General features: G+C 40.5%; 1 long non-coding RNA gene across 3 annotated transcripts in view; it reads left to right on the top strand.

Annotated features, from left to right (window-relative positions):
- Positions 1 to 26,137, top strand: part of LOC144330634 (uncharacterized) — a 276,742-nt gene that overhangs the window by 145,706 nt on the left and 104,899 nt on the right. For 2 of the 3 annotated variants that reach the window (XR_013396963.1, XR_013396965.1), the window contains exons 2-3: positions 6,365 to 6,575; positions 12,759 to 12,893. This is a non-coding gene — a long non-coding RNA (uncharacterized LOC144330634). The remainder of the gene's footprint in view (positions 1 to 6,364; positions 6,576 to 12,758; positions 12,894 to 26,137) is intronic. The other variant, XR_013396964.1, reaches the window with a different exon arrangement.

Genomic DNA, 26,137 nt, shown 5'->3' with positions numbered 1-26,137 from the left:
GGAATGGTTTTCCATTTATTTGCGTCATCTCTGATTTCTTTGGGCAGCATTTTGCAGTTCTCCTTGTGGAGATCTTTCACTTCCTTTGTTAGCTGTATTTTCAGGTATTTCATCCTTTCTGTGGCTATTATAAGTGGGATTGTGTTTTTGATTTTACTCTCAGTCTGGACATTGTTGGTGTATAGAAATGCTACTGAATTTTATACATAGATTTTGTAACCTGAGACATCATTAGAATTGTTTATTAATTCTAGGAGCCTTTTGGCAGAGTGTTTAGAATTTTCTAGATATAGAATCACATCATCGGTAAAAAGAGATAGTTTGATTTTTTTTTTCTTATTTGAATGCCTTTTATTTCTTTCTCCTGCCTGATTGCTCTGGATAGGACTTCCAGTACTATGTTGAATAGGAGTTGTTAGAGTGGACATTCTTGTCTTGTTTCTGTTCTCAAGGGGAATCCTTCCACCTTTTGCTCATTTAATATGATACTGTCTGTGGATTTGTCATAGATGGCTCTTATTATTTTGAGGTATATTTTTTGATGCCTAGTCTGTCAATGGTTTTTATCATGAAGTATGTTAAATTTTATTGAAAGTTTTTTCTGTGTCAGTCGAGATGATCATATGTTTTTTGCTTTTTAATTCTATTTATGTGGTGAATGACATTTATTGGTTTGTGTATGTTGAACCAGTCTTGCATCCCAGGAATAAAGACTAATTGATTATGGTGTATTAACTTTTTGATGTGTTGCTAGATTTGGTCAGCTAATATTTTGTTAAGGATTTTTGCATCTCTGTTCATGAGGAATATTGGCCTGGAGTTTTCCTTTTTCATTGTGTCTTTGCCAGATTTTTATATCAGGCTGATGCTGACGTCACACAATGAGTTAGGGAATAGCCCCTCCTCCTGACTTTTCTGGAATAGTTTCAGTTGAATCAGTATCAGTTCTTTGTATGCATGGTAGAATTCAGCTGTGAATCTATCTGGTCCAGAGCTTTTTTCATTGTTGTTGTTGTTAGGTTCTTTATTACTGATTCAATTTCAGAAGTTGATATTAGTCTCTTCAGGGTTTTAATCTCTTCTGAATTCAATCTTGGGAGATTGTGTGCTTCTAGCAATTTATCTGTTTCTTCTAGATTTTCTAATTTGTGTGCATAGAGTTGTTCATAAGTTCATAAATCTCTGAAGATCTTTTGCCTATCTGTGGGATCAGCTGTAATATCATTTGTTATTTCTGATTGTGCTCATTAGGATCTTCTCTTTCATTTTTTTGTTAATTTAGCTAGCAGTCTATGTTTTCAAAGAATAAACTCTTGCTTTCTTTGACTTTTTGTATTGATATTTGCATCTCAACTTCCTTAAGTTCTCTAATTTAATTATTTTCTTCTATTTCATTTTAATGATTTATTTTCTTTGGGATTAGTTTGTTCCTTTTTTTTTTCTTTTTTCTAATTCCTCTGGGTGCAAAGTTAGATTTTTAATTTGATATCTTTCTAACTATTTGATGAAGGCATTCAGGGTTATAAACTGTCCCTTAACACTGCTTTGGATGAAAACAGTAATAGTAAAAGACTTCAACATCCCACTGACAATATTAGACAGATTATCAAGGCAGAAAACTAACAAAGAAACTCTAGATTTAAACTCAATGCTTGACCAATTGGACCTCATAGAGATCTACACAGCACTTTGCCCAACAATGACAGAATATTCGTCCTTCTCATCTGGACAAAAAATGTATTCTAAGGTCCATTATATGCTCGATCATAAAGCAAGTCTCAATAAATTCAAAAATTGAAATATTACCAAACACTCTGGGACCACAGTGCAATAATAATAGTAATCAATATCAGGAAGATCTCTTAAAACTACACAAATACATTAAAATTAAACAATTTACTCCTGAATAACTCCTGGGCAAACATCAAAATTAAGGCAAAAATAAAATATTATTTGAAATTAATGAAAATACACGACTTACCAAAGTTTCTGTGATGCAGCCAAAACCTTTTACATATTAATTCATTTATTTCTCCTGATAGTCTCTGAGTTGGTACTATTATTATTTCTTATTTTATAGATTGTAACACTAAGGCACAGAGCAGTTAAGTAACTTCCCTTAGATCACACAGTCAGTAGCTAAAAGCTTTGGGATATGACTCTAGGCTGTCAGGCTGTAGAACCTGTGCCCTTTACCTCCTGCTCCGATAAGTGGCTACTACTACAGCTAATACACATATTATCGTACTTGAATTCCGTATCTCTAGAGAGTAGTTACTATAAGCCCTGCTTTCAACAATGGAGACACTGAAACTCAGAGAGACTAAGTTACTAGGTCTGCGACTCATGGTAAATAGCAAGATCAATGAGTTTTCCACTGTCTCTCAATTTCATGGACAACCGTATCAAATGAGGCAGGGTGTGTTAAATGTCCGAAGTTTTTATTTTATAGAATTAAGCTAAATATAAACCCTAGGACCAGGAACAAGAATATGTAATACTTATCACCTCAGGGTGCTTTGTATGAAGGCAGGCACCTGGAATATTCATAGGTACCTGATCCTACCCTGATGCAAAAATCTAGACCCCTGGGGCCCGTGCCATACCAAGAGAATCAGAACCTCTGAGGTCAGGCTTAGAAATCTGAGGCTGACAAGATTCTCACGTGTTTTTTGATGTGTAGCCAATTCGAAAACCACAGCAACAGCAGAGCTGAATGCAGATTGCTGAGTGGCATTTCTCCACGAAGTGCCCCAGAATGCGGTTGTGGGAGAAGCTTGGACAAGAGCCCCCACCTCTGATTTCAATTACCGACTCTGTCTCTCAGGACTTGTTGACAATAAACAACCCACTCAACTTCACTCAGCTACATTTTCTTCATCTGCCATTGCAAGGAACATAAGTGTTAACACATGTAAAAGCCTAAGTAAAAAAGCTGATGCACAAAATGCAAGTTTTCTTTCCCTAGTAAATTTTTCAGAAAGGACTTTTTCAATTATAGAGGACTATGCAGAAATAATAGAATGATTTACTTGGAACAGTTCTACACACTCAACACCTGCCTTTTGTGTTGAAACATTGTTTTCTTGTGGGCATATCTGAAATCATCATGGTTTCTAAATGCTCAAGTTTCTTGTTGATGCTAATCCTAAGGTATTTCCAGTAGTCTCTGAAGCTAGTTGTCTGAAACTTAATTATCTATAAAGTTTGTTTCTAGAACACCCAGGCCCTCAATTTCTCCTTCTTAAGTCTGAAATCAACATGGTGGTGGATTGCCTCCCAAAATATGCCAAAAAGAAAAGGGAAGCATAAATTAGTTCCTTTGGGCTATGTCTAGTGAAGCAAAAACCCCATGTCTGTGTGTTCATCATTTACTGGGCATCTTTTTCAGCCTAAAGAGGCTAATCTTGTAAGCTCTAGTGGGAGGTGTTACACTTCCAGCAAGGGAGAGATTTGGGTGCCTTGAAATACATGGACAAAGTCATTAGGTTACCCAGGTTGGAGAAATAATCCCATTAGTTATAAATGGCAATTTATGCTGCCATGAGTCCTCTCACAGACTACATCATAAGGGGCTCAATTATTTTCTGATTTCTGCAAAAATGGCTTCTCGTAGAGAGAAAATAAAAATAAAATGGTTTCCAGTCATGACTTGGTTCCCCTGTGACTTGGCTTCAGGGAAGGAAACTCACCAACTCAGACCACGTCAACCTGAACATTTTGCCTTCTTTCCCCCCATTGAAAATTAATAAACGGACACTCTGATATATCTCCCAGCTGCATGGGCACGTTGGTTAGCCTGAGTCAGGCTGAACTCTGAGCATTGACAAGATGATTTTCGTTCCAAACATCCTCTCTTAAATGATGTCAAGGTCTTTGGTTCACAATGTCTCACTCAAGTGATTTCAGCCCTGAGCAGTTTGCATTGTGATGTCTGTCGGGGATACAAAAGCAGAACAAGGCACCATCCCTGTCTTCAAGGGGTTTGCAGTATTGCTGGGAAATAAGGAATGAGATAAATTTCAGAATCATACAAGATGAGACATGATCAGAGGCTCAATGGGACATATTCAAATGGGGTTGGAGAGGTAAGTTGAGTCTAGGAATGGGATTCACGTAGAAGTGTGGTGGTCAGAGGGAGAAGTCGTTTTCTGCAGTCTAGATGTTTCCTGTTAGATTGGCCCAAGTGGGATAGGTAGGCAGGAAGCAGAGAGGATTAGCTTGCCATGCCAAGAAATGGCCTGGGCAGAGATTCTAGACCACTTTAGAACCCCTATCATGGAAGTTCTGATCATTGAATCCATGGACTCAAGCAGAAGGTCATGTCCTCCCCACTCCCAGAGATAAGATGGGATATGCCTACAAAATAATAAGTGGTCTCCAGGCCAGGTACAGTGGCTCATGCCTCTAATCCCTGCACTTCGGGAGGCCAAGGAGGGTGGATCACCTGAAATCAGGAGTTCAAGACCAGGCTGGCCAACATGATGAAACCCCATCTGTACTAAAAATACAAAAAATTAGCCGGACACGGGGGCAGGCGCCTGTATTCCCAGCTACTTGGGAGTCTGAGGCAGGAAGATCACTTGAATCTGGGAGGCGGAGGTTGCAGTGAGCCGAGATTGTGCCACTGCACTCCAGCCTGGGTGACAAGAGCAAAAATCCCTCAAAAAAAAAAAAAATAAATAAAAGAAAAAAGTCTCGAATCTGAATATGTCAGCAAATCTTTCCATATTGACCAGATTCTCAAAACTACTGCTCCTCTCCTCTAGCCCAGTATCACCTTCCCTAAGGAGCCTGGGGAGCAGTTCTCCCAAATTATACACAGGGATATGCTCTGTACTTTTCCACTTGTAATTAAATAAATATTTGAATAATTACTTGTTTAATGACTGTCTCTCCTACCAGACAGTCAGCTTCATTAAATAAAAAATACTTAGCATGATGCTTGCCTCCTAGTAAGGACTCAATAAATGTTGTCTCTTTGTGCTACTTGAGTTTCATGAGTGCCAAGCCTGTTTCTGTCTAGTCATCAGTGTATTCCCAGTGCTAAGCAAGATGCCTGGCACAAGAGTCTCAGCAACATATTTATTCAATGAATGAACTCTTGGTTCCACTGCCCCATTCCCATTTCACCACCACCAAACTACTTTTCCTATAGCTTTCCCCAATTCAGTAAATGATAATTCTAATCTAGGAATTTTTCAGGTCAAAAACCTTACTGTCAGCCTTGACTCTTTTCTTTCACATCCATGCCTATTCCAACAGCAACTGCAACCAACTCTGTCCTCAAAATTTACCCTTAAATAATGCCTTATCATCAATTCTCTTATGGCCACTCTAGACCAAGCAACCATGACTTCCCAGTTGATCTGTCACAGGAGCCTCCTGATGCATCCCTTGCTTCTGCACTTGGCCTTCTCCACAGAGTAGCCAGAGTGATTCCTTATTAACATAATTCAGAACATGACACTCCTCTGTCCACACATCTCCAATGACTTCCCTTTTTCCTGAGAGGAAAACTAAAAATTCCTTAATCTGGTCCACAAAGTCTGAGGTGAGTGATCTCAGCTGATCCTCTGGCCTTCTCTCACTGTCCTTCTCTAGCCTCTCGGCCTCCTCACTGTCCACAGCAGGCCAGGGAGCTTTCTCCCTTCAGCCTTTGACCTTGCTATTCTCCACCTGGAAGACTCCTTCCCAGACATCCATAGAGCTGGCTGCAGCTACAGTTGGCATAGCATGGGTGTGAAGGAAAGAGTCAAGGCTGACAGTAAGGTTTTTGACCTGGGAAACTCCTAGAGTGGAATTATCATTTACTAAGCTTGGGAAGGGTATAGGAGAAATAGTTTGGTGGCAGTGGGTAGAAAGGAACCAAGACATGTGGTTTCTCCCTCCTTTCTTTCAGGTCTCCCTTCCATGCTACCCTCTCAGAGCCTTGCCCCAAGCACCTTACTTAAATGGATGCCTTGGCCTCTCCAGCCCTCCTCATCTGTTTGCTATGTTTTACTGTCCTTCATAGCTCTTATTGACACTTGTCACAATACACATCTATTTACTTATTGTCTATCTTCCACTCTAAAACATAGATGAGACTTTGACAATTTTGTTTAGTATTTACATGTCCAACGCCTAGATTAAGATCAGGCAGTTAGTAGGCAGGAGGTACTTGTTGAATGCATATATGCATGAATGAGTATAGACACATACACACATACATCACACACACAAACACACACCTCTACGTGTATTCTTTCTAAAATCACTTGTTTTGTTCCAGGCATCATTGTAGGTGTAAACCTTTTACCAGCATGATGTTTATTAATTACAACAAACCAGTAAAGTAGGCACTATTATCTCCATTTTACAGAGGAGAACAAGAGGTTCACTGGATAAGCGGCCAACATCCCAGAGCTGGAAAGTGAAGAGACTGAGAGTCCATCGCAGTTTGAATGACTCCAGGGACGTTGACTTTCACTACACCAGAATGCCTTGTTCAGGCCCATAGACCTACTGACAACATACACAACTGCCTTGAGGTTTCTGGAGGGAGGTTTCAGAGAGTGATGTTGAAATAACAGGTTTGTGTGTCAGTCACGGGGAGTTAGGACAGAGCAGTATTTACTGTCGACAAGTCAAAACGGCTTACCCTGGGTGACTAAACGGAATACCTTCAGATCTTCCCTTTAGGAGGGAAAGGGAAACAGAGCAGAGCAGGCGGAAAAAAGTGAAAGGTTCCTCTGGCAGGTCGCCAGGCTTTCCTGTCAGGGCACTTCTGACATGCCCCTTGCAGGAGTTATTACTCATAGAGGGGAAGATGAGTCTCACGGCACATTGTCTTGGGACATTTCCAAGGGAGGAGCTGGGGGAGGAGGGGACAGATTTAGTAATGGGTGGACCCAAAGTTAGCTTTGAGAATCCTGTTTTCTAATCACAGCTATCTTGGGAGGTTACAAGGCAACAGACTATTCACTAGGAATCAGTTACACTGACTCATTAGGTTGGGATTTGACATCTTCTTGCTACCCTCAAGTTCTCGGAAATAAATGGGGTGGGGATTGAGGTTCTGGGAATGGCAAGATTCTGAATCCTAGATGATGACTGAATGGAAGATCTGCTTGGGTTAGAATTCCAGTATCAACAGTTGATAAAATTCTGAGCTGTAGTAAATGGCAGAATTCCATGGCTTAGTGAATGGTAGTATTCCATTATCACAGGCCACTGAAGACCCAGGCACAGAAGGTAAAATCTGGCAAAATGTGATTTGTAGAAGAATGGCAGGTGTCCTTGATATCTGCTTAGCCTCTTTCTTTCTCCCTTCCAGAATGGTACGTGTCCTTGAAATCTGCTTGACCTGTTTCTTCTCCCTTCCAGCTTGGTTCAGAAAGTTTCTTAGGCCCAAGAACTAGAGATTTGCAAACTCCTGGATGCTGGCTCTGCAAGGAGAGCTGTTTGTGATTCCCAGGGAGGATCATGCATTCCTTCAACAAACCTACACAGTTTGGGTTAAGCAGACATTTTTGTTTGCCTACCAATAGTCATGCTAAAGTTGGTTTTTCCCTTACCTGCCTCTAATTATGTAGGTTGAATGAGCCAGATGCATGCTTGCCTGCCTCCTTTGCAGCAGGGCAGCTATGTGAGCCAGCTCTGCCCAGTGAGATTTAAGGGGACTCCTGGTTATCTAGGATAGATTTATCTTTCTTCCTAAAAGGAGAGATACATGGCAAGTGTGCGCTTTCTCTCTCTATCTCTCTCTCTCTTTCTCTCTGTCTCTGTCCTTCTCTCTCTCCTCCTGCTATACCACTCACCCCATCTTGATTGCCTTGTGTTTCTTGCCTTTAAATGCAAGTTATGTGAAATCGTGATACCTAAAGATGGGGACACCAAACTGAGCATATGAGGGAAACACTGAGAGAAGGTAAGAGACATCAATCTAATGCTTTGGTGTCACAAGCTATTCTATCAGCTTTGGAGCCCCCACTTCCAGACATATTGCTAAATGTACATGTCTTTCCAGCAACTTTAAGTCATTGGTCTGATTTATCTTACTTTTGGCATTTTCCTCTTCAGAAGCATCCTCATCTTCCACATGAGGATTATTCAAAGTATTTCTGAATGTGCAAATTTCTACTGGGAACTGGGACAGGTTACAGGTTAGTGAATTTCCAGTTTGTAAATATTGAGTGGCTGGGAATCAACTCTCCAAGGGCCCATGTTAGGAAAGCATCATGTGTCTCAGACAAAGACACAGACACAGACACAAACAAGGTTAGGAAGCACTGCAATTGGTCATCTGTTGGTTTCAATACAATTGGCAATATTTTTGTGTGGGGACTGTGCTTTATTCATTTCTGTATCCATAGGCCTTGAAACATTAATATGCATTCAGGAAATATTTACTAATAGAGATTGGGCTGAGTATAGGAAGCTTTGAGTTCTAGTTCTGGCTTTATTGTTAACACACTCTGTGACCTTGGTCAAGGCATATTATTTTTCTGGGCTTTAATTTACTTCTCCAGGGTGGATTGAGAGTTTTGAGTTAAATTTACCCTGTTCTGTGACTACAACCAATGGGCAATGGAGCTGGAATTAAGAGCCTCAAGCTTAGAGGCAGATGGTCATCTGCTCTGGATAGGTCCACATACTTTATTCTCTAAGCCATGCAGAATATTAGAAGTCAAATTGAGCAAAAGATGAATCAATGCATTATAAGACACAAAATGAAAATGTGAGAGCATAATGAATCTTCTTGAGTGTGACTCTTGCTCAAGCGCCTTACAGGATAAACCCCCAAGAAAAAAATGGCAAATTTGGCAAATGAGGAAACTGAGGCATGATTAACTTGCTCAGTGTCCCACAAATAGCAAATAAAAGGCCAAGATTCAACTGCTTGCACAAAGTTGAATCTTGTTTGTGCCCATGTACTCTGCAACCTACGGACTTTGCTGCAATTAATGTTGTATGGCATGTGATTTTTCTCATTTTCTTTGGTTCAGAAGTTGCTGTAATTTTGTTCTTTTATTACGTGTTTTGGCCAAACTCACATGTGTGCTTATATGTGTGTATGTGGTATATATAGTTTATGTGTGCTGGGTACTTGGTAGTTGCATTTGGTGGAGTACTTATATCTATGTATAGGGTGCAAAAGAAAGAAAGAGTCCTTTAACTCTTTTAAAGTATTAATACTTAAAAAAAACTTGTCTTCATTTTGTTGACAAGAGAATAAATGCAGTGGAAATAACCACAGTTCTTTATGTTTTTATGGGGATAAATGCAGTGGAATTAACCACATTTCTGGTATAGAATGCATATGCCATCTGAGATCAGATTGGAATGACTCCTATTAAGCAGGGAAGATTATGGGAGAGGTAGGAATTGAACCTGGTTAGTGGGACTTGGAGAATATTCTGGAAGAGAAGGTTTTATTTAAGAATACTTCTTAAATAAAAGGATTTAAGAACTATTGAGTAAAGCTATGGACTGTTTTCCCAGAAAAGGCGTTAGGGCCAAGATGCCTGAAGTTCAACCTTGGCTTTTCTACTTTCTGGCTGTGTGACCTTGGATGAATAAATTAAGCCTCAGTTTTTTCATTTGTCAAATTAAATATCTCCTAGAGCTATTTTGAAAACATTTAATTAATGCATGAAATGTGTTTAGATGAGTGCCTAGTATGTAAGTAAACACTCAGCCAATGTTAACTATTAGTATTTTGGAGAGTTTTGAAGTCTGTGCTTGACTTGATGTCTATCTTTTCATAGTTAAATAGCTATGGAGATTTCTCTCTTAGTCATTGACATTGACTGTAAGTTTAAAAATCAGTTGATATTAAATGGCAGCAGGTATGCAGATAGTGGTGGTGGGTTTGGGAGTGAATCTTTATTTCTGATATTTCAAGATGGTTCATGAATATCTTGCTTAAATCCTAGCCAGGCAATATAGCAGGGAACTCTGTAGATTTTTTCCTCCATGCTAGATCTTTACTGGAAGAATGCAGAAAATTAAACAAAGAGTGAGCTTTTATACCTTCTAGACCAGGAGACTATGGACATACAATAGAAGAACTCACCCGAGAAAACCGGGATCAAGGGCAAAATGTGTGGTAGAAGCAATGAATGCCAAAGACATGTTCTTGTTACCATCTGGACCTCCTAGAAACTGAGCTTATCATCCTAATTCCTGACATTGGCAATCCTTTCTTAAACTCTTCAGTGGTTTCCTCTTTAGACTTATAGGATAGATGCTTATCTCTGAGGAACAGTGTGAAAACCATTTATGATTGGAACTTGCAAACGTCTCTAACTGCATCCCTTTGCTCCCTTCCACCCTCCACTTCCCTGGTGAGAGGCGTGTGGTTTGTTGTCATGCTGCTCCAGTTCTCTGTGCTTTTGCTAGTGCTGTTTCCACTGCCTGACTGCTTCTCCCAACCTCTTTGGCTTTTATTCATCTTTCAAGTCTTAGCTAGGTGTCATCTCCTCCAAAAAGCCTTCCTGAGTCCACATTTGGCTTCATCATCCTTTCCTTTATTCCCAGAAAGATTTGTGGGCTTTCCCTCTCGGCATGATCACCTGTTTGTACATCAGTTTTTCTTTGCAGCCTGGGACTCCTTGAGGGTAGGGCAGAAGTACTCATCAAATATCTGTTGACTAGAGGTATTATCAGAGCAGCCCTTTGGAAGTATCCAGCTGAGCCAGTGGTGTGTTTTCCACCACTAGGGCAGAACAGCTCTCCCAGTTGCTTCCATTTCAGCTGTTGCCAGTCCTCTCACTAGTGCCAAGGCTGAAAACCTGGGAGTCATCCTGATTCTTCACTTTCCTTCACAGCCATGCCATAGCCATCAACAGGTCCTGACAACTCCACTTTCAAGTGCATCCTTAATCTGACCACTTTCACCACCTCCGAGTCTAGCCTTGTGGTCCAAGTCATTTCTGATCTCTCAATTTATCTCTCTGCTTCTACTCTTGGCAATTCCCCTCCTCCCCACCACCACACACACACAGAGCCTATTCTGCATGTAGCGAATAGGGTGATCCCTATAACAAAACAAAACAGATGATGGTTCTCTTCTGTTCACCCATCTACCTCCATAGCTTTATGTTACCCTTTGAACACAATTCAAACTCTTGATATCCTGGCCTACAAACTCCACATGCCCATGAAAACCCCTCTGGCCACCTTTTACCTCATGTTCATTGTTGCCATTGCAGCCACACAGACTCATGGTATTCTCGAATTTCCTGAAACCATCCTGATCTCAAGGCCTTTGCATAGGTTGGAATACTGTTCCTCCACTCTCTAGCTGGATCACTCATCAATCAGGGCTCTGAGGCTAAGGGGAACCTTTTCTGACCACTCTCTAAAATAGCACGTGATTTGCTCATCTCAGAGCACTTTCGAAAATAGCACCTGAATTTGATTTCCTTTACCCTGCTTATTGCCAGCAGTAATTACCTTTTTATAAAAAATTTGATGATGTGTGCACTATCTGTTTACCTCAGGTAAGATCCTTGATGGCAGAAACAGAAGTTTCTTCACTGCTGTGGCCACATGATCTCACACTCAGTGAATGACTAGATCAATGGGGGTAATATCTATGATAATCTTACAGTGCTTGAAATTCTCTTTCCTTCACATTCTTCTATTTGGATATTATAATGATGAGAAAGAGTGCTGTAGAGTCAATCAGCAGGCTGAGAGCTTATGATTTTTTACTTATTGATGTAGGATTCAAATATATTGTTTTTAAATCTTGAAATAACATTTGTGCAGCCCATTTTTATGTGAGCTCCCCAGGTTACTCAGTTAGGGAAAATTTACCTTCATGGGACTTGTTCTTTCTCCGCATTTCTGGATCATTGGAAATGCTTATGAGGTGGAAAAAAGGCAAAGTCAACGGGTCAATACTTATTGAGTAGTGAATCTGCAGATTTACATAGCAATGTAAAAAGTCCCACTGTGTCTGTGTTCTCGGAGAATATGTACTAACACTATAAAACTCACAGGCAGTAGAGAGAAATCCACAGAGGTGTGAGTGGAAAGACAGAGAACTACAGTTTGAATCCAGTGGAGATGCAGGTTCCAAATTTAGTGGATAAAGGAAACAGGGCATATGATCAAAATTATCCTTGGAATTTCTAACTGGGACTGTAAATCATCATAGAATGCGTATTTTTGTTCATATAATCCTTTTACAGTGATTTACTATTAAATATATGTGGTTTTTTAAATAAATAACAAGTGATATAAAAATCAATGTCCTTAAATGCTAGACTTGTGTGCAGTTACTTATATATTACTTTATTGGTAATATAAGTAAAGTAAGTGGTTACTGTGATAGGCGGAGGCAGCAGCAGTCCCTGTTTCCCATCTTACACATTTTCAGAATAGATACTCCCTTGGTAGAATCATGGGCTGACACTATCACACTATAAAATTTTCTCTGGTTCTGTCTCTTCCCCTCTGGAACACACATGGATGATTCTTGTTACTTAATGCACACATTAAATAACTGTATACGCCATGAACTGGAGGCCTTGTGTTTTGAGCGAAAAGCTTTGGATTTGAGTTTGTGTTTTCAAACACACTTCTAAGGTAGAAATTGTCAAGAGCTTTCCCAAACTCTCTTTTTAATCCTCCTGAGCTCACCATCTCTAGGATTCTCTTTCAATTGGACAGCCATGCAGTTGAGCTTGGCCAATGAAACATGAGTGGAGGGTGTGGCTCAAAACCTGCCATGTTCAAGCCTACATACTCTTTCCCTCTTCCAGCTTTGTGCTGATGAACATGGCCACCTTGAAAGGTGTATTGAATATGGCACAGCCAGAAAATGCAAGGAGTCTTCTTCTCTGGATCACCACTTGAAAAGAGCCACTTGCTGCTCACAAACCCTACTTTGGACTGAGGTAGGTAAAAAAAAATTAATGTATCTTTACTTAAAATCACTGAGATATGGGGGTTTATTTGTTATAGAAACAAGCATTGCTTTAACTAATGCACTATTTGTATGACCTTGCACAAGCTACTTAAGCTTTCTGTGTCTTAGTCATTGTTCCTCCCACCGTGGGGCCCCTCCCAACATAACCAGCTCATACATTTAAAAGAAGCAATTGAGGAAAGTTCCATGAAGAGACTATATGCAAAGATGTGGGCAGAACTAAGGGAAACTCACAAGGGAGGGCGAAGCATCCCAGGGTTAGTGGCAGCAGAGACCCATTTTCATTCTAAGCCTAGGACTCAGGGCACAGGGAGGAGGCATTTACTGAAGCCTGGGGAGATGCTAGAGCTGCAAGAAAGAGCTTTCTGAAGGGAGCTGCAACTTTCAAAGGCAGTCAATTTAAGCTCTGACAGGAAGGAATTTAAAGTAATAAAACGTCAGATGCCATTCTTCTACCTTCCAGTCTTCCTGCCGATAGATCTCATTGACTAAACCCAACTAGAAGCCAGAAGGCAAGGAGCTCATTTATGTAGTTTATACAAGTCATCTTCCTAGGGTGTGGACCAGGTACAGAAGGGTAGAGAAATGACAAACAAGGGACAAACAAGGAATTTCAAGCACAGTTTTTTAACCCACAAATTGCAGTTCTTAGCTTCTACTTTATGGAGGCTGCTTGGAGTTATGGGCCTCGATATACAAAACACCTAATAAGGAAACCAGAAGACAATGGGTTCCGAATAAAATACAGCTTTTAATATTCCTCTTGCCATCTGCTATGAAACCACTGTCCATTGATTTTTTTTTAAACTTTTTTCTACTGATTATTTTTTGTGTTTGTGTGTCGGTTTGTTTTAATTTCCCAGCTAACTGTTAATGCCAGGAGTTAAATTCCAGAATGAATTTAACACTGGTGCTTCCTGGAGACTGGCATCTTTATTTCTCCGTGATTTGTGTTTGTCCATAGGTGGGGCTTGAGAAAATATCTAGTTTCAGAGTCTTTGGAGGATTCTTCCTTCTTAGCTTCAGTCACTCATTGTTATTTTCAGGGTCATGTTGCCAGGAACTTCTCCCTGCTGCAGACAAGAGCCATGTCTAAACCACTCTGCTTCTGCCTGCCTGAATTTCGCTACTTCATATTTTATGCCTGCTTTGGGGTTATAGGATAGCATTACCTTATCATGAATGGGAGGAGTGGGTCTTTCCCAGTAAGTGATGAGAGACTGGCATCCTTGTGAGGCAGGCTTGGTGTAATAAAGAGGATCCAGGGTTCTAATCCCTCCTCTGCCTTTTACTTAGAGTGTGACCTTGAGAAATTCCTTCTCTTTCTTTGAGACTTAGATTCCTCGTCTATAACATGGAAGGCTCACTGTGCCTGTCTTCCTGGGTAGATGTAGGGAGACAATAAAATACATATGCATAGAAGTCTAGGCATTTCCCTTGACACATGGCAGACATTCAGAAATTCTTATAGAAAAATAAAAAAATTCTAAGGTCCAATGGAGATCCTGACATTTTGATTATACTAGAGCTAAAAATGAAGCTGATAAGGTGCCCCAGGTCCAAAAATATTCAGTCCTCCTAGGCAATAAAGTGTCCTTCTTATTCTAATTGATGCCCTTTTCATTTTAAGTGTGACTGAAACATTTTTCTAGGGTAAATTGAGTTCACAGATGTCAAGTCTATTCCTTGTGATTCCTCAGTAGTAAGACGGGAGGATAAAAAAAAATCACATAGAAACATACCTTTTGCATAGAGCAATGTAAAAAACACACATCCAAAGATGCAAATGCCAAGAACAGAAGAGCCTCAATTTCTGGGAATCCTTTGGCTGGATTCTGTTACTTTTTCTATTTTTCCATGTGCGACATACGGCACCCTCCTTTTTCTGAGTATTTCTGGAATAACTTGTCATTTGGGGAGTCTGGAATCCAGAATTACTTGGGTTAGAGCAGAACAGTCTCGAGTCTAAACTCCAGCCCTCCCTTTGACTTTGGGGAGTTACTTGACAAACCTTTTGCACCTATGAAATAAACATCATAATGTCATCTCAGAGTTTGCTTAAAGATTAGAAAAATAATGTAAATAAAGTCCTTAATAGACGTGCTTAAGAAAGTTCATTAGTGGTATCAATTATTGTTGGAAAGGCACAATTATCACATTATTTTTGATCTAGGAAAAAGTCTAAGGCAATGTAATCCATTGCTTTCACTTCATGTCTAAAGAAACTGAGGCGTAGGATGGGGAGTTAGGACTAATCAAAGGCCACCCTATTAGTTTGTAGAACCCAGGTTTCTTGATCTCCACTGGGATTTCCTAGCTGTAGAAACACCATTTTATATAAAAGTGTCACCAATGAGCAAATAGCAGAAAGCCAAGTCATAAATAAATTTATGACAGTCTTCTAACTTAGATGCCATCTGCAGAAAACTAGAAATTTGGGCAAGTCTCCTGACTACCACTGGTATGCCTAATCATTAATCCCTGTTGGGTTTCTGAATGCCCTGGAGATTTTGTTGTCATTCGATACATCAATCGGAAAATGAGTCTCAGTTTTTGGCGATGCAGTTTCATAGAAAATTTGGAAAGATGTGATTATTACCCTCTATTTCATGTCCTTCCAAGGAGCTGGCTCAGGGTAAATAGGTGCACATCTTTGAATCAAGAGTCATGGATAGGTGCATTATTACTGAGCGGACTTAAGTTCCTAATGTTCACTATGAATAATGAGTCTAATGTGAAATCTTGATGCATTTAAGGTAGGTATGATGTTCTTTTAAAAATGAATTATCCAGGGCCAGGCGTGGTGGTTCATGCCTATAATTCCAACAGTTTTGGAGGTCAAGGCAGGCAGATCACCTGAGGTCAGTGGTTCAAGACCAGCCTGACTAACATGGTGAAACCCCATCTCTACTAAAGATACAAAAATTAGCCGGGTGTGGTGGTGGGCACCTGTAATCCCAGCTACTCAGGAGGCTGAGGCAGGAGAATTACTTGAACCTGGGAGGCAGAGGTTGCAGTGAGTCGAGATCATGCCACTGTACTCCAGCCTGAGCTACAAAGCAAGACACCACCTCAAAAAAAAAGAAAAAAAATTATCCAGGCCAGGTGCAGTGGCTCATGCCTGTAATCCCAGTACTTTGGGAGGCTCAGGCAGGAGGATCACTTGAGCTCAGGAGTCTGAGATATGGCAAAACCCCTATCTCTACCAAATGGTAGATATGGGCAAAACCCCATCTCTACCAAAAATACAAAAATTAGCCAGTCTCATAACCTGGTCTCAAAATAAATAAGTAAATAAGTAAAATTTTAAAAAATTAAACAATGAATTATCTGTATCATGGAGAATGATTAATGCTCACATTTTTGTGGAATATGCAAGGGAATGGTGAGGGACTGTGACTGTGCCTTTAGTGGTCAAAAGAGGTTCTGTACCAGGACAAATAGGATGTCTTGAAGAAAAACTACAGCTACCATCAAGTAGAACTCTAGGAGAAGGTAAAAAGGAGGGAAAAAACAAGTATTTATTGAATACCTACTATGTGCCACACATTTTACCACACTTTAAAAATTATCACTCGATTATGTTACTTTTCATTGAAAGCTCTTTGACTGTATGGCTCTGTGTGTCATATTCTCACTAGTAATGAACACAGTGCCTGAAGCATCATTAAATGTTTGTTGAACGAATGTGTTAGGAACTCTTCAAAAGTAATCTCTTTAACTCATAGTCACCTGTGCATTGGCAATTATTATCTTCACTTTGTAGATAAGAACACCAAGATTTGGAAATGTTGAATAATGTGTCCACTGTGTCAGTGGCCAATCTGAAATTCCAGTGTAGGCACCATGATTCCTGGATGGATATTAATATCTAGGGATATTACATACCATGCTGTTAGACTCTTCATGGGAGTCATCCACTTGTGTTCTGTGCTATGGAATGGTGTGTCCTTCTCTTTGATTCTTAATTCCTGCAGATTGTGGGGAAATGGTTCTACCATTGACAACCAAAGGCAAAAGGGGTGCAACCAAAGAAGCTCCCTGACCTAATTCTTTATAGTTAGTGGCAAGTGTGGTGTGGTGAGGGGAAATAGCACTCTATGAAGATTTAATAGTGCAAATTCCACCCTCCTGACAACCCCTTTCTTCAGCACTGGATGGGTGTATTAGTTGTTTATCATTGTGTAATAGATCACCTCAAAACTTAATAGCTTAAAAACAACACATTAGCTCACAGTTTTGTACAACAGCCATTATGGAGCGGCTTAACTGGGTATTCTGGATAAGGGTATTTCATGAGGTTGTGGTCAAGATGAGAGCAGGGGATGTTGTCATCTGGAAGCCTGACAGGGACTGGAGGATCCACTTTCCAAAATGGCTCACTTACCTGGCTGTTGGCAAAGGCCCCAGTTCCTTGTTGGCTGTTGGTAGGAGGCCTCAGTTGCTCACCATGTGGGCCTTTCCATAAAGCTGCTTGAATGTCCTCACAACATGTCAGCTGGACTCCCCCAGAGAGAATGATCTAAGAAAGAGAGAGCAGGGAAGAAGCCACTGTTCTTTATTACCTAGTCTCTCAAATTGCACACTTTTACTTTTACCATATTTTATTCATTAGAAGTGAGTCACATTCTGTGGGAGGGTAATTAGCCTTCACCATTTGGCAGGAGGAGTATCAAATAATTGGTGGGCATATTGTAAAGCTATCATAATGGTTCTGGTAGGCCATACTTTTGCCTCTGCCACTCAATATTTGATCTCCATTTCTTACAGGTATTGTGAAAAGAGAAGGGGCTTTAGAATAAGACGGGCAAATGTTAAACATTGAGTAAATTTTTAATGTCCTTACCCCTTGTTTCTCAAGCATGAAATGAGAATAATTATATCAAATCTTCACAGTTTTGCAGGATGGGTTGCAGGCAATAAAGTCCTAGTGCAATGTCTGGCACAAGGTAAGTGTTTAGGCAGTGGGCTCCTTTCTGTTACATAATGTGGCAACCCTCTTCTCCCCCCTCCACCTCTCAAATATGTGTCTGAGTCAGAACACCAAAGTCACAGACACACAGGTAGAAAACAATTCCTGATTCTATTCTGTTTCCATCATGCCATGCTGCCAGCTTCTGCATGGGGCCATCTTTACTTCTGTGGCAAGGAATATAGTTACTTGTTACAGAAATTAGATTCCAGAATTGGGATATGAGTTGGAAAGGGAACTTAAATGTTCTCCTTCAGTCTTGCTTAAATTCTCATGCTCATTTGCATATGAGATATGAGTTTACATCTAGATTCTCCCACTTGTTATTCTGCCAACCTTGAGTCGCCTTTCTCAGGGTAATAACTTGCCACTCAATTCTGTTGTGAGGTTTAAGTCAAGTAAGATGTGTGTAATTTTCTCCCTAAAGAGTAGCTATTATTTATTGTTTATCATATTTATCATTAACTTCTGTTCCTTAGACCTGACTAAAATATTTCTAATGTCATCTGAAAAGATTGCATTATATTGGGTGGTGTGTGTGTGTGTGTATACATATGTGTATATATATATATACATATGGCACCTTTTTTTTAAGAAGCACAAAATATGGTTTGGCCAGTTACTTAGATTATTTATTTCTCACAAAATGAAGTAAAGTCCATATTTTCTCATTTAGCAGAAAAGTGAAATAGAAGGTTAATAGGTTGGCCTAAGCCTCACAGCTGGTAAGTATAGCCACCTAGATTTGAACCATGGAAATCATTTGAGATGATGCTCTGCTTTATTTAATCTGTTCAGACAATGGCATTGTGGTCTCATGGGGAGATAGGGTAGATTTTGTGACCTGAATGTCTACTTGTTTGACTGTGTGGTACAACTAAAAATTGTGAATCCACTAAATAAGTCTTTGTGTTTAATTTAGTTTAGTGCAATAATAATTTCCAGGGATATTACAAGCCAGGCACTGGAATAGATAATGAGGTACAGCTAGGTGAAGGGGGCAGGATGGAAATGCTGAGGTACAAAAGGGTCATAAAGCCCATTGTAATGTTCCATTTTTGTCTCTAGATAATGACAAGCAGACAGTAACACACTGGTAGCAAACATTGAAGACTGGTGGCCCAGGGGCTCTGATGTTGATGAAATTCCTTAAGAAATTGAGTTTTATAATTATACAGTTGACCTGCTTGAAAGAAAGATATCACAGTAGAACAATTTCCTTGGTTCTGCCATTTCATTTATCACCATTGTTTGTCTTTGTTGTCAGTATTAACATCAATTATTAATCTTAATGCTCATTTTCCTTCCTAGGCTTCTTTCCTGTCTGACATGTGGAATCTCTTGCTATTAAATTGAGAGGCAGGTGGAAACATTAGTCCTTCTTACGTCATTGGTCATTGTTTCTTCTGAACCAAGAGTTTTTTTCAGTGGGGGCAGCACAATTGGAAAAATCTATTCCAAGTGGCATAAAGACTGGTTTCTTTGCTCTGTACAAAGCATCCCAGTATCACTTAAGTAGCTATTTCTCTGAGGTTGGACTTCAACTAGAACCATGACGGTGGGATGCAGAGAAACTGGCAAATAGGTTAAATCTAAAGCAGGTAGAAATCACAACACTTGGGATGGCAGAAACAGCTAGGTGCCTCCCAAGATCTGCTCTCCCTTTCTGTCTCAGTAACCTAAACTCATTTTATATAGGATAGCAGGCCATCCAGCTAAAAGACTGTATTTACTAGTCTTCTATGGCACTAAGTTGTGGCCAATGAGAATTAGCAAAAATACAATGTGCAACTTTTGGGAAGGCTGCTTAAAGGAAGCTGAGTTAACAGGAACTCTCCCTTCCTCAGGCCATTGCCTTTTTCCTTCTAGCCTGCAACACGGATGTGATGGTAGCATTCCCAGAAGCCATCTTGAACTGTAAGTCAACATTAGGCAGAAGCTGCAAGTGAGATGGTGAGGCAGAATGAAGAAGCTTGGACCCCTGATGACCATTATATCATGCTCAGGCTTCCCACCTCTGATCTTCTATTATGAGAGAGATATTTATATACCCAAGTTATTTAGATCATTGACATTTTTAGAGCTTCTGTTACATGAAGCTGGTTCTCACCATAAAAAAGCTGGAAGTGACTAGGTGGGGTAGAAAGGGGTTGGGAATGTTGAGAAAGAGAAAAAAAATCAAAGCAGACTCTCGGGTGATTTGGGTGGTGGTCCGATTCACTGAGAGTAATACACAAAAGGAAAAAACAAGGTTAGAAGAGAATTAACACAGTTTTGGAAATGTTAAGGTAGAAGGAGCTGCAGGACATTTAGGAGTGGGAGTCTTACAGGCAGCTGGATATATGTGTTAGGTGCTATGATTAAATATTAAGGAAAGAGATAGAGGTTTGGCCATAACTATCATGTGTGTGATATGTAAAGCTATTGTAGTGGATTAGATTACCCAAGAAGACTTAGATGGTGTTGAAACTTAACATAGAGAAGCTGGGTGAGCTTACTGTGGGACAACTGAGGGTGGTATACATCTCGGTAAGCATATAATTATGATTCCAGTCAGGATGTGGTAAATACACCATTAATGATCCACTTAATTATTCGTCCCCTAGGTAGTCCTATTTTGTTAGGATGGCAAATAAGCAAAATTTTAAGTAATTAGTTTCTCTCTTTCCAAGGGATCTAAGGCAGAGACTACTGCCAAACAGAGGCACAAATCACCAAGAGATAACTAGCATTGCCCCAGTAAATTGACAGAATTTCAGCCACATCAAAGCTTTGTGATGTCTGAACCTATGTGTTCTAATCATAGGCATGTAAGTTATTTCCAGAGGAGTTGTGTGTTATTGAAATGGACTAATAAATTTCCCCTAACATCTTCAAGGAATAATAAAGTAGCGGACGAAGCACGGATCTAGAAATTAGTTAAGACTGAGTATGTTTGTTGTAACGGTCTCTATCTATGCTATCCCACCTTAACCATCTCAGTCCCATTTTCTCATAGGAAAATGAAGTAATGTCTCCACTTCATGGTTCTACTGTGAGAAATGTGGGATGATATATTTTAAGTATTGGAATAGTACCTGGCACATCAGACACCCATAATTCCTCATCTCATTTGGTTAACAAAAGGCTAAAGCCCCAGGAATCTGGGGTTCATTTTATAGATGCTTTCAGTTTGAAGATTCTATTATCATAGGGTTTTCTTGACCAGAAGAGAAAGAACTTTAATGAAAAATTTTAAAAAGGAATGAAACGGGGGTAGGGCTGGCATACTGCACAGCTCCATGGGATGCCATTTACATTGTATTGATGCAAACAGCTGCCTTGGAATTGGGCAGTGTGCACTGTGTATAACTCTATGCAGTGACCCTGTTTGGAAGCTACCTCTTAAAATGTTCTTAATAATAATGTTTGTTATCTATTAAAATAAGAAAAGGTATGCCACCATGGGTTTTGTCTTTTGTTGTCTTTAGCTGAGGTGGGACTTCTCAAGGCCTCTTAAGACCCTCACTTTTCCTACTCTCTGATGCACACTTAGTACTTTCCCTTTGCTAATTTTTGCTTTCTCTCTCTCTCTTTTTTTTTTTTTTTTGCACATGCTACTCCCTTCTTCTGGCATTCTCTCCTAATTTGGCTTTCTTGTGTATATCTTTTTTTTTTTTTTAAGAATCAGCTCAAATGTTGTTCTTCTGGTTGTCTTCCCTGCCAGCTCTGGGTAATATTAAGTGTTCCCTCTCTGTAGTGTCATGATGTCATGGCTGTATCTTTGCCATTGCCCTTATCTTAAAACTCATGCTCCTCAGCCTGTTCTAGGAGGCTCAATACAGTGATTATTTCTTCAGTTGTGACTCTAGTCACTTTCCTCCCATGGTCCACCCAGAGTCAACACACTCTGTTCATACTGACTTTGGGCTTAATTTGAGCTAGGAAGAGACCTTCTTGCCATGGACTGGGGCCTATTTCTGGAGAAGAGCATGTGTAATCCTGCTCGTGGGTATATAGTATGAACACCCCTTCTTAGCCATGTTATATGCTTCATGTTTTAAAACCTCTGGACTTGTGATATCAAGTTGCCACATGTGGCTATTTAAATTTAAGTTAATTAAAATTAAATAAAAATTTAAAATTCAGTTCCTCAGTTGCACGAGCACCACATTTCAATTGCTCAGTAGTCACATGTTGCTGCTGGTTACCATATTGGAAAACACAGATATAGTAAATGTCCATCAGTGCAGAAAGTCCTTCTTTTTTTGAAACAGGGTCTTGCTCTGTCACGGAGGCTGTAGTGCAGTGGTACGATCCCTTTTCACTACAACCTCTGCCTCACCGGCTCAAGCAATTCTCATCCCTCAGCTTCCTGAGTAGATAGGACTACAGGTGTGTGCCGCCGTGCCCAGCTAATTTTTGTATTTTTAGTAGAGACAAGATTTCATCATGTTGGCCAGGCTGGGCTCAAACTCCTGGCCTCAAGTGATCTGTCCTCCTCAGCCTCTCAGAGTTCTGGGATTACAGGTATGAACTACTGTACTCAGTCAGCGTGGAAAGTTCTATTAGACAGTGCTGCACTGGACTTTTCAAATTTTTGAGAGAAAAGGTACTTTTTTTCTCTTATTACTCAAAATGTTGTCCCAGGACCAGCAGCAGCTCTATCCACTGGTTGCTTTTACAAAACTGCAGAATCTCACACCTACCAAGTCAGAACTACTGAGTCAGAACCTGCACTGTAACAAGATCCTCAGATGATTTGCACCTGAAGGATTCATGTTCTTGAAAGTCATACATTACTGCCTTAAGGATCACTAATTTCAGCTACCTCTCTCCAGATAGTTTCAAGGTTTTCAACTACGCCTGCAAATTGAAAGCTCCTGAAGGGCCTTAAAAAGTGTGGATATTTGATTTTGCCCTCAGAGTTTGTGATATAATTGGCTTGAAGCATAGTTTTAGTACTGGGAACTTGAAAATCTTCCCAGGTGATTCTAATGTGCAGCCAGGCTTGCGAACCACTGCTTTAGAAACAAGACAGAAAGGTTCGGAGAAGGAAAGTGATGGATACAGATCACTAGTAATAGCCTCCCTTATTTCCTAACTCAGAGTCTAGTGCTCATTCTGCCACATCATACAGTCTAACCCTCAGTGGCCTGAATTCTAGAGAAGCACTCTGGACTGATCAAAAATTTTCCCCTATCTTTCTCCACTTGAAGCAATCACTCTGATATCCCTAGTGGAGCTAACTCAGGGACTGCATTGTAATTGCTTGTTAATGTCAAACTGGTAGCTGATGGATTTGCCATCTGCACAAGCCTGCCTTTAATGGCCAATGCTGGGTGTGCAGGGCTTGCAACTCTTCTGGTGGAGATCAATACTCTATTATGGAAGCAACCGGCTGGCAGACACCATGGGGGCCTCACCTTTTGCCTTTAGGTGCACTGGCTCTGCGAAGAATTCCAGTCAGAGTTGTGAAGGTTGTGGGTGAGGGAGCCACTAATGAGCCCAGCAGAGCCCCACAGTGCCACTGCGGCAAGTCTGCATGCAGGGGGACAGCAGCGCTGGCCATTGCCCTGCACATTAAGACGGCCCGCAGGCCAGGCGTGGTGTATCATAGGGACAGGATGCACCTTGTCCCTGTGATGTCCAGTCAGTTACATCTTCCACTGCAGTCAGCCTCAAACGTGCCCTATAAGAAACTGCTGGAAAAACAAAAGAAAAGAGAATTCACAGACACTATCCATTCCCTCTGCCCACCCTCCTTTTCTCTCTCTGAATTGTCTTCACTGCAGGTAAAGTGGAGCAGAGGGCAGAAAAGCAGCATTTATAACAATGATAATAACCAGTAGCCTGTATTTATTGAGAACATAGAATGTTCCCGGAAGTTGGCTAAGTTCTTTCATTCATTTTATTACTTAATTCTCATAACAACACTATGTTGGAGGTAGATTTTACCAAGGAGGAAACTCAGCTCAGAGAAGTTATATGACTTGTTCAAGGTCATACATCTAAGAAGTGATAGAACTAGAATTTGAGCTACATCTGTCACTCAGCAAAGCCCATGCTCTTTACAACCATGTAGTTCAGTTTCCCAAAACACATGCATAAGGCTCTCAGGGCATTACTCATGTGGAGAAGAAAACTGCCAGAAGGACAGCATTTTAATCACTATGCATGTTTCACTGTAGCATTTCCTGTTCTATTTTTAAATGTTAGAATATAATTTATAAACATACATTGCACCAATTTTATAGATGCCACTTGATGATTTTTCTCTTGCAGGTGTATATATATATATATATATATATATATATATATATATATATATCTCCATGCAACCACAACTGAGTCAAAAATATAAAGCATTTCCACCATCCCGGAAGTGTCCTCAATGGTGCTTCCAACTCGGTCTCCACATCGAGAGATAATATAATTTCTATTAACAGAGATTAGTTTGCTTGGTCTTGAATTTCATGTAAATTGAATTATGCAGTATATATCTGTGTCTGGTTTCATTGGCTTAATTTATTTTTAAGATTCACCCATGTTGCAGCATGCCTGAGTAATTTATTCCCTTTTATTGTTGTATACTACTCATTATATGGATACATCACCATTTATTTTCCATCGTCCTGTTGATGAGCCTGTGGGTTGGTTCTCCATTAGAATCAACTGTTCCCTCCCTTCAGGGTAACCTTGGCCAAAGCTCTCAGTTCCTTTCTCTACCTGGCCCTTGATTCCAGGTTCCAGTGAATATTCTCTCCATTTGTCCCTTCTAGCCTTGAGGTATAAATCTATAATGAACCCTAGGGTACTGCAATATTTTTAAGGTTTCCTGAGGTCCTGTTCACAGTGTCTTTTCTTTCCTTTTTTCTTTTTTCTTTCTTTTTCCTCTTTTTATTTTTTTCTGTAAATTCCCATTGGGCAGGACAAGATTTGTATCTAATATGGTGTTACCACGTCCCCAAATCCTAACACTCCTCACCTCTTCTTTCCACCCAGTTGCCAGCAAAGTATCTTGCAGAAGGGAGGGTTACAAAAATGTTGTCTGATAGATGGACTTGCTGAATGAGACATTAGCATTTTATTAAAGTGTCTGAAACTAAAGCTGATGAGTTTCCTACAAGTAGCTCCTCAGAGAAATCATTGTTTTTAATTTGTTTCTCCCAAGGCAAGCTAAGAAGTAGACCTAGGCCGTTGGCATTCATGGCATGGAATCCAAGGACAAGTTTTCACTGAGCTTTGTGAACTAAGATGAGCAAAGAGATTGCTATGTTTCCTCATCTGGAAAATGAGTAAAATACTACCTGGCCAGCCCCAATCCACAGATGTGTTGTAGAGTAGTAGATGTTAAAGCAAAATTCCCCTTAAATCATAGAGGATCTTGCCATTTATTAGGATTATAAACAAAATTCTGAAATCTGCTATTACAGTTTAATTACCCCAAACACATTCTTTGAGATTCTCAGTGCATGTGTCTACCATCACATCAGCCTGAGAACTGCTGCTGAATAGGTGCAGCTCTTACACAACCCAATGCACATTAACTAGGATGTTATAGATTGTAGGGGCTCTCAGGAAAGCGTTTGAGCTGTGTATCTTCCATTCAGTTCTCTGATGCCATTTCTACTCTCCTCTACCTTGCTCTATTCCCCAGGAGACTGACCTGTATGGACTAAATCAACAGATTCCCATGTCTCTGATGTCTGCTTGGGTTCAGACAAGGGTGAGCACTAACAGAACACTGAAGGGAGTGGGCAAGTGGAGTTGGGAAGATGACTCACATGCTCCCTCCCTGAAGGGTAAACTTGACCAAAGCTCTCGGCCTCTTTCTCCACCGGGCCCTCTTTGACTCCAGGTTTGAGTAAATATTCTATCCACTTTCCCCTTCTAGCCTTGAGGTATAAATCTATAGTGAACACTGGGGTACTGCAATATTCTTAAGGTTTCCTGGGGTCCTGTCCACACTTGGTAAGTAGTGCCTTTTCTTTTCCTTTCTCTTCCCCTTCCCCTTCCCTCCCCTCCCTTTCCCCCTTTCCTCCCTCCTTCCCTCCCTCCCTCCCTTCCTTCCTTCCTTCCTTCCTTCCTTCCTTCCTTCCTTCCTGCCTCCCTCCCTCCCTCCCTCCTTCCTCCTTCCTTCCTCCTTCCTTCCTCCCTCCCTCCTCCTCTCCCCTCCCCTCCCCTCCCTCCCCTTCCCTTCCTTTCCTTTCACTCTGTTGCCCAGGCTAGAGTGCAGTGGTTCCCTTCAAAGTGCCCTA

Source organism: Macaca mulatta, chromosome 8 (genome assembly GCF_049350105.2).
Source record: "Macaca mulatta isolate MMU2019108-1 chromosome 8, T2T-MMU8v2.0, whole genome shotgun sequence".
Lineage (NCBI taxonomy): Eukaryota > Metazoa > Chordata > Mammalia > Primates > Cercopithecidae > Macaca > Macaca mulatta.
Note: the sequence above shows the minus strand (reverse complement) of the source record. Positions and strands in the feature narration are given on the sequence as shown.